The 9,182-nt window shown below is 41.2% G+C and overlaps 1 protein-coding gene across 3 annotated transcripts in view; it reads left to right on the top strand.

The window, feature by feature from the left end:
- The first annotated feature begins 503 nt into the window (after nucleotides 1-503).
- TAB3 (TGF-beta activated kinase 1 (MAP3K7) binding protein 3) overlaps nucleotides 504-9,182 on the top strand; it is an 87,890-nt gene continuing 79,211 nt past the window's right edge. For all 3 annotated transcript variants that reach the window (XM_032329926.1, XM_032329927.1, XM_032329928.1), the window contains exon 1: nucleotides 504-589. The gene's annotated coding sequence lies outside the window, so the exon portion shown is untranslated. The remainder of the gene's footprint in view (nucleotides 590-9,182) is intronic.

Here is a 9,182-nt window from a genome sequence, read left to right as displayed (position 1 = left end):
CTGCCCCTGCGCAGGCGCAATAACTTCCGCTGTAATTGGTACAGCCCATTTTCACTTTGCAGGAGCGTTTGCTCCCGCCAGCTAAGGCTGCTCTAATTGACCACTTTCCCAGTTGGCCCCCGCCTTCTAGTTACGGTGGGGGGTGTGTGTGTAGAGGGGCTAGGGAGGGGGAAGTCTCGCGACATCGCCTTTGGCTGTCTCCGACGGCGCCATCTTTGTGTCTGGCGAGCGACGGCGCCCGACAGGAGTCCTGAAGCCGGCGGTGCGCTTACCAAGCTCCAGCAGAGACCGGATCCAGGAAATACGAGGCGGGCCTCGGTGGGAGGGACGCACTGAGGGAGGAGGGAGAAAAGGAAAGGGGGCGGCGGCGGCGGCGGCGGCGGCGGCAGCGACAGCGACAGCGGCGGCGGTGGCGGCGGCGGCGGCGGCGGCGGCTCCTCCTCCTCTCACCGGATCCGGTCCCCGTGCGGCGCGCACCCGAGGGGGGTCGGGCGGGGAAGCGGCGCCGGCCCGGACCCCCCCGCGGGAGCAAGCGGCGGGAGAGAAAGTGAGGCAGCGGCAGCGGCAGACCGGGAGCAGCGGCTGCCGGGTGAGTGTCTCTGAGGAGGGCCCGGCACCTGCCCGATTCTGGGCGTCGGGGGTGGCGCCGGGGTCGTCTCGGTGACCCAGCGCCAGGGCGGTGGGCGTGCGCGCTACTGCGGGGGTCCTGGGGGCTCGGCTCGGCCTGGGGTTGCGGCGGACACTAGGAACTGCGGGACTGCTGGAGGTCTGCGCAGGGCCTGGCGCGCCCGCCCCAGACGCCCCGGGAGGCCGAGTAGAGAGGGAGTGGCCGGGGGCCTCGGTTGGCCCTCTCCCCTAGAACGGGGGGTGGGGGGCATGATGTCCTTCCTCGCCGCACCCTGGACATTGAGGAGAGTGAACCTCGGTGGAGGGCTTCAAGCCCCCAGCAAGGCGTTTGGGGATGAGGGCTAATCAGCATCAAGGTTCGGTCTGTTAAGGGTGTTGAGATATACGGGGGAAGGTTAGTAGTAATAGTAATTGTTCTATAAGGGGTTTGTAAATTGATGGCAGGTGTGGAGTAAGGCGAAAACATTGTCTTCGTTCTTTAACAAAGATCACACAAGCAGTCCTCTGAGGTCCAGTGACAGATTAGAGTTATTCCCAGTTGGAGTTGTGTAGTTTGGTACTGTGTGCCAGCTCATTGAAGTGCATAAAAACAGGATTTGGGGGGATGGGAGAGGGGTACAAGGTGGGTTTTATATAAAGTAGGGTGCATATAAAGTCAAAGTAAGGACAAAAGCATTTTTGTCCTTAGTGAAACGTAATTTATTTAAATTACTTAAGGACACTTGTCACCTTTGGTCCAGACAGGGCATGTCAATTCCATGTGTTCTTCAGTGACATTTGTCAATCTGACAATAATTTCGGCATCTGATGTGTTTATTTTTGGTTTGTAAAAGGAAAAAATGTGTGGGAAAGAAGAACAATTTGATAAACGTGCTTCTTTTGCTCACTTTTTCATTTTGGAAGAATGAAGGGATTTTTTCCCCTTTTCCTTGTAAATGTTTTCCAGTCGTCTATCAGAACATTTGTAAGAAGGAAGAAATATTTCGATCAAAAGAAAAGGTTTTCGAGGTGAAAGTTTGGTTTGGGGTTATCGTGTTTTAAAGGGCATCATCACCCATAGTAAATTTTGTGATGGTGTCAAGAGTGCAAGCAAATGCACACACATACTTTAAAGCCTTGTGTCCTATGAAGTTTTTCAACCTAACCTACCCCACTCTTCGTTTGCTTGTGACTGGTTTAATCAAAGGAAAGACTTAGTGAAGATAAATATTAAATATATGACTTTCATCTTAAAATTGAACAGAACCTATGTTCTTTCACTCTGAATTTTCTTCCATGTGTGGATTTGACACAGTCTTCTCAATTATATAGATTTTTCATTAGCAAAATCTGTACAGTTTGTGTTGGAGTGAAGGGAGCTAGCATTGAGTATGTTCAGTCACTGGTTTTGGTGGGTTATGTATGTTTGCATTTAATCCTCATAGTCCTTTAATTTAATCCCCATAATCCTTGTGCGGGTAATTTTATTCCTGCTGTACAGATAACCACACTAACCTCCTGTATTCTTAAGTAATTTTCCCGAGGAGTTTATATAGCTGGTAAATTGCAGAGCTAGAACCCAAACTCATGTGTGTCTGATTTTAGAAAATGTGCTTTTTCTACTATATTCTGCATAAGTGTGTGTGCTGATAAAAATTTCAGAAAATGAAAATTTCTGTTAAAAAGAAACCTTTTAGTTCTTTTGGTAATCTTGAAAGATTTCAGTGTTCTTGGTTGAAGATAATCTTAAGGTTTTTCTTTTCTTTCTCGTGTTCATTTTCTAGCTAGAGGTAACATTTTAACAGAAGTCTGCTGATTAGTAAGGATTCTTAGCAGCCCATAATGACCTATGTGAAATTCAGATGTTTTCAGTAACTTTGCCTCCAGTTTCAGCATGCCCGGGGTAATTCAGAGATTAAATATTTTGTTTATTTTGGTCCTGAATAGTTTTCAAATTATATTACTAAAATAAAATAGCAGCTATTTCTAGGGGTCTAAATTTGCTTTATCATAGCTTGGAGGTATACACACATACCCACCCACCTACTTTCTCCAACAAGTGGAGTACTTGATAACAGATGCTGTTTTTCTTCTCTTTAATTTAGTACAGAGGTTTATAGATCCACTTTATCGTTTGCAGAAAATACGGCAGCTATTCTGGGATCCAGCATAATCTGTGGGGCTTGGAGTAAACGATCTTCCAGGTTCCCAGGCAGTGTGGGATATGTCAGTGAAACAGCAGGAAAATCTTGCCAGCGCAGGGCTGATAGACACTGTTGTCCCTTAATGGTCTCTGCTCTTGCGTCTTTGATGTGTTGCTGAGCTTGCCTCCTGGCCATTATCTCTGCTGAGGAGAGAGTTGCACTGGAAGAGTAGTAGCTTAAATAATAGAGGAAAAAATGGATGCTAAGTTTCTGGCACTCATCCTCTAGCTGGATATTTGGTTAGGTTTACCTGTTGAATTGATTATCCCTGGCTGTGAGTTGTGGAAACGTTATTAGGGAATTTGGGATTTACTGCGCCATCTTTTAAGATGTAAATTGTTTGCGGGGTGGGGGGGGGTGCTCGGTTAAGTAGCCTTGTTTTATGGAAACCTGAGCTTTAGGGGCTGGAGGTAAAAGATGTCCTGTACTCCTCAGATGCATTTGTGTGTGTGTATGAGTTCAGAACTTTGCTTGAAATACTAACTTGGAGGCCTGACAGGCTGTGTTTGGTCTCAATGAGCAAGTTTTTCATTATAGTTAAAATCCCAAGAAGGAGTTAAATATCGTTCCTTATTTGTGAAGGTAATAACTCATGATATTTGGGCTATTGGGGTGAGAAAAATTGACAGATGATGATGTAACTGAGTGCTCACTCTGTAAATAAAAAAGCCTTTCTGAAATGATTTATATTGCCACTGTATAAAGAAAAGGCAGCGGGAAATTATCTCACATGTATTTAAATGTATGTTTTCATATCTTCCACGTAATAAACCTCAATATATTGCCATGGCCACAAATACTCATTTGTTTAAAAGTGAAATGGACCTGAGGAAATACTGGTAACCGTCAAGATGAATTAATTCTAAATTAACTAACTTAAGAACAGTTATTATAGTTTAAATTGTTGGCAGTTCTATTAACTTATTTGTCTGGCCTTCCACCGTCCCACTTCCTGCTTCAAATTTCCTTAGGTTCCTTCCTCTCTTTCTCCTACCAGTTGTTCCAGCTCGTACCTGGAGCCCTTACTTCCCTTAGTTCGAATTGACACCGAAGTCTTTAGCAGAGTGAATGCTGGCTAGGAGGGGAAACAATACTCCTCTTAAGTTCGTTCCCATTCTCCGAGACCCTGTGCTCTAGGAGATCAAGAAGGATCTGGACAAGACCTCTTCACTCACTTCTCTCTTTATTGAAAAGGAGAATGAGAGTATCCAGAGTAAGAGAGGCTGTGTTAAGATCCCGCCACGGTTTCTTTTTCTTTTCCTCCCCTCTCCTAAGCATTCAGGAGGAAAGTTTGTAAAATCTATCTGCTCCAGGAGCAGGCCCTGCTCCCTTGTCCTTTCCTGCAGCCCACCCTGACCCCTACACTTTTCCGCAGCTCCTTTCAGCTGCCATCCCGCCTTTCATCCTTCTCTCTCAAGTAGGTCTTGCCTGTCTTATCAGGATCTCCCACTGCTGCTCTGCCTGTCTGTCCTAACTCTGAAACCTCGTGCAGTACCAAATGCTGTCTTTCCTGCCGTTTCTCCTGCTCGGCCTCAGTCGTGGAATCCTAGGCCTGTGGTCCTAGGGGAGGGAACAATTCTACTCCAGGGCTGAGTGGGGCAGGGGTACTTGGATTTATTCTAGGTTGATTGCTGGATGAGTTTTCCCATAGAAACATTGCCCATGCAGGTTTGGAATTTGTTATACTTCTGTAACCTTATGGGTGTTTTAGCTTTTGTGGACTCCTTTGGAAGCCTGCCACATAGACCTTTGTTTGCTGGGAAGGCAAGTTCTGAGCTTCAAATAGATGATTTAAAAAAAATCAGCCTGTGCTCCAGAAGTTGTTGGGAGTTGCATGCTTTTTGTTAATTACTCAGTGAGATGGTATGGAGCACACCTTTTAGCTGTCCAAAATTAGATATGTTATGTGGATTAGGTGGCTCTTTTGGGAGATAAACTGATAGCCTTTTTAGATTGTCAGGGAAGAATTTCTGAATTTAGGCACATGTTTTGAAATGTAGTTCTTTGGTCTGTCTCAGGTTAATATTTGTCCTTAAAGCACTTGTTACAGTGTTGTGGAAAGAACAGAGTTTTATTTTGTCATAAAAAGAATATCTTGTTCCCACTATTTCTTGTTGCTGTTTTGAACTGTTTTGAAACTTTTCAAGGGTATTTGAACTCTAGCAGTTACTTTATCCTAGTTTACTTAATGGTAAACAGTGACAATGTGTTTATGTTGAAGATTTTGAAAAAGTTTTATTAGTCTGTTGAAGCTACATGCCTTTACTACTGTTAGTAGTGTTCAAACATGTTAAGTGAGGGATTTCAAGCAAAATACATTTTAAATTTATTCTCTGTAAATGTGCTCAGTCTTTACTTGGTGGAAAGATAGATTCTTAATAAAAGGCAAGATGGGTCTCTATCTCCTTTTTTTTTTGTCTCCAAATCACTCTTGTTTCAAAAGTAGAGTAAGCACCCTTTATTTATTTTAAGAGTTTGCCAAATTATTTAATGATACACAGAGTGCAATGGTTAAAAATATTTCTCAGGGTAAAATGCTTAAATGTTCAAATCTTACTTTTGACACTAGCTCTATGATCTTGGGCAAGTTGCTTAATCACTGACCTGTTTCCTCATTTTTGAAATTGGGGTAGTGTAATACTTAACTCACAGGATTTTTGTTAGGATTAAGTGAGCCAGAAGATGTATAGTGTATTTTTAGAACATAACTAGTGATGATAAATACTCAAGAAGAGTTAGTTTTTTAAATTTTATTATGTTGTCATCATTATTGTTACTTCTGCTGTTACTATATTCTCAGATGACACCCCTTCTGTTCTGGGTGTGTATGTGTGTGTGTGTGTGAGAGAGAGAGAGAGAGAGAGACTGTGAGAGAAAGATAACATTTGTTTATTTCGTAGTAATTTTTCATGTAAAGCTTATGGGGAGCCAGGGAGAGCAGTGTATTAACTGTTGGATAGATCCAAAATGGGTTGTAGTGCAGGAAATACATAAAATATTAAGATAAATTTTTTCAGCAACACCATCCTTATTATAAGAAACTGTGCCACTTTGATATATGAGCAAAACTGGATTATGTGAGTAATTGTGGTGTCTTTTATTTAAATTTGTTTAGTTATCTTGGCTTCTATAAGGCCAAATTCTGTGTAGAGGGAGCCTCAATTTTTAAGTGGTCCATTTGTAAGAGTATCTTTTTTTAAAAAAGATTTTATTTATTTATTTGAGAGAGAGAATGAGAGAGAGAGAGAGCAGAAGAAGGGGGAGGGTCAGAGGGAGAAGCAGACTCCCCAGTGATCAGGGAGCCCAATGATGGACTCGATCCTGGGGTTTCAGGATCACGGCCTGAGCTGAAGGCAGTTTTCAACCAACTGAGCCACCCAAGGGCCCTGTAAGACTTTCCTTTTGAAATTCACCACCATTTTCCCATAGAAATAATGTCACATATGGCCTTCAGATTCCCAGGCCAGTCCCACATAACTGAATTTGAAGACTGATAGTGCTCTATAAATTAACATGTATGTATAACAGTGTCTCAACAAGAATATGCACTGAGCGCCTCAGGTACTGCAAGATTATGAACACAATCTTGACGATGGAATGGGGAGGCACATTCCTTCACAATCCTAGCAAGGACTCCCAGGTCTTGGGCAGAGAGCTTGTCCTCTAAGTGGATGCTGAGGACCGGATGAGTAGTGAGACCTGGTCTCTAGAAAGCAGACGTTTTTTCCTGGTGTGGCTCCTCAAAAGGCCGTTTAGTATGCTGGTTGTCCTCAGATCTCCGTTCCATCACTTCCAGAACTTCTTATCTGTAAAATGTAGGTATTAGCACTGTAATGCCTACCTTAGAGATTCTTGGGAGGGTTGAATGTGTTAATATATGTAAAGCACTTAAAACAGCAGCAAGCCCGTAGTTCAGTGCATAAGTAACATTATACACATATTTATTATTAAGTGTTACCATTAGGACAGCTAGAATACCCCCCTCTCTCTCGGGCTCATTCACTTAAGCCCTACAGCCTGGCAACAGGCTCCATGCTCCTCGGGAAGTCTGGTTGCCCCTCTCCCTCTGCTTCTCATGACTGTTCATGTGTGCGCGCGCTGTCTGTCGTGCGCCCCCCCCCCCCAAATAAATAAAATCCTTAAAAAAAAGCGAGAGTCCTGTGATAGTAGAAAGAATGCTGTGGGGATGGAATGGAGAGTAAAGCATTTTTATATTGTAAAAATGTTTCACAGGATTAAATGGGTTGTTTTATGTACTGTATACTTTTGATGGAGTTAGCTTCAGAATGACAAGTCATTTTTCCTTTTAAAAGTGTTAAAGTTGGGGCACCTGGGTGGCTCAGTCTGTTAAGCGTCTGCCTTCAGCTCAAGTCATGATCACAGGGTCCTGGGACCGAGTCCCACGTGGGGCTCCTGAGCTGCCTCTCCCTCTGCCCGTCCTCCCCACTCATGCTTTCTCTCTTTCATGTAAATAAAACTTTAAAAAAGAAATAAAAATGTTAAAGTAACATAGAAAGCATACTTCATATTAGATGTAGAAGCTAACTGGAATGATTGGAGAAATTAATTTTTTTGAACTTACTGATTTAATAAGAAATTAATATTATGTTAGTACTATGATTTTATTGTCATTAATTGAGGTTTTTTTTTTTTTTTTTTTTACTATGTACTGATTTCAGGTTGTGGTCATGATTTTTTTTGGTCTTTTTCGGGGTTACCATATGCTATAGGGGCCATTGTCATTGTAAATTACCACACATGCTTTAAGTTTGTTGTCAGAGTCATCATTTAGTGTAAACAGAACGTGATCTGTTAGGTTGCTCATAATGAACTGTACTTTTAGAAAGTCTTTATCTTTTCTGCTCCAGAAATAGCTTTTGGCTATTAGTCATAGATGGCCAAGAAATTAATTTTGACTTGGTAACATTTGGATGAAAATGTTTCAATTGAATATAGCGTGTACTGAGAGTCACTGCCAGTAGACAGATTCTCCTGCTGGGTGGGAATCCTCTAGAACTTACAGAAAATTGGAAAAGTGATGAATTTGACTAAATAATTTTGTTTCTATTTATGGAGAGCTGCTTATGACCTTGGACAAATCAGCCAATTCAGAAGACCTTGGATTCTTAATAAAATTAGGAGATTTGACTAGATATGTGAATCTATTAGTTCACTTCTTAGATTTGAAAGACCTTGTTATTTAATAAAAACTAAGATCAAGTGGCTTGTGTTAGAGTTTTATGAATCAATACTAGTCATTAGATCTAGATATAAATCAGTTTACCTTTTTGGGTTTGAATAGTTTCAGACCAATTTTACTGTAAGTTTGAGAGTTTCTAGTTGGTTTGGCACCTCTATGAGTTTTGTTTTGTTTTGTTTTGTTTTGTTTTTGGGTAGTGTGTCGTGTAATACCTGCTTTTTAAGTGTTAGTTAGTTATTTGATTTCTGTGATTTGACCTGAACCAATCAAACTTTTTTTTTGCTCTCCTATTCCTTAACAAATTTTGAAAAATAAGTACTCCTTCATACTTAAAAAAGAATTTATTAAAATTTTATTAAATATGCAGAAAGCATACATCAGTAGTAAACAGCTCAGTGAATTTTCACAACTGAACACACTTTTGTGCCAGCACCCAGATCAAGAAAGTGAACATTACCAGCCATTTAGAAGCCCCCTTTTGTGCCTTTCTGATCATTTATTACCCTACCCATCCCTCCATTTCCCTTTTTTTTTTTAAATAACTGGAAGTTTGTACCTCTTCATCTCCTTCACCATTTTCCTGACATTTAACATCACATGGTTTTTCTACTTTTGTGTTTATGTAAATGGTATCCTCCTGTAGTCTTGGGTGACATTCTGAATATGAGATTTATTTACATATTGTGTATAGTTGTAGGCTGTTTCTTCTCCTTAGGGTATATTCTTTGTGTGACTATATCACTATTCTGTTATTGATGGATATGTAGGTAGGTCTCAGTTTTTGGAGAATGTGTTTGTAACCTTGGAGTAGGCAAAGATTTCTTAAACAAGACTTCTCAATAAGTATTTCTTAAGGAGTTCTCACTGGAGAAAGAAGAGAGAACTGGACATCTGAAACATTTTTTTAAATGTTAATAAATAGTAAAATCATAATTTAAATCTCAGGGAAAGTATCAGTATTTACAACTAAATTTTCTAGGTGACTGAAGTTTGTGTTTTTATAGCTATTGTGGGCTGAATTCTTTCAAGAATGTGTCATGTACTTCATTGACTATTTTGACTTGCTGATTTGTAGAAGTTCTTTATTGTATGCTAGAAATGAGCCCTTGCTGGTTTCATGAGCACGTTTTTTCATTTTTGGTGTGTTTTTTGATAAATCAAAATTCTTTAAA

Source organism: Mustela erminea, chromosome X, assembly GCF_009829155.1.
Source record: "Mustela erminea isolate mMusErm1 chromosome X, mMusErm1.Pri, whole genome shotgun sequence".
Lineage (NCBI taxonomy): Eukaryota > Metazoa > Chordata > Mammalia > Carnivora > Mustelidae > Mustela > Mustela erminea.
This window is presented reverse-complemented; position numbering and strand designations above follow the sequence as displayed.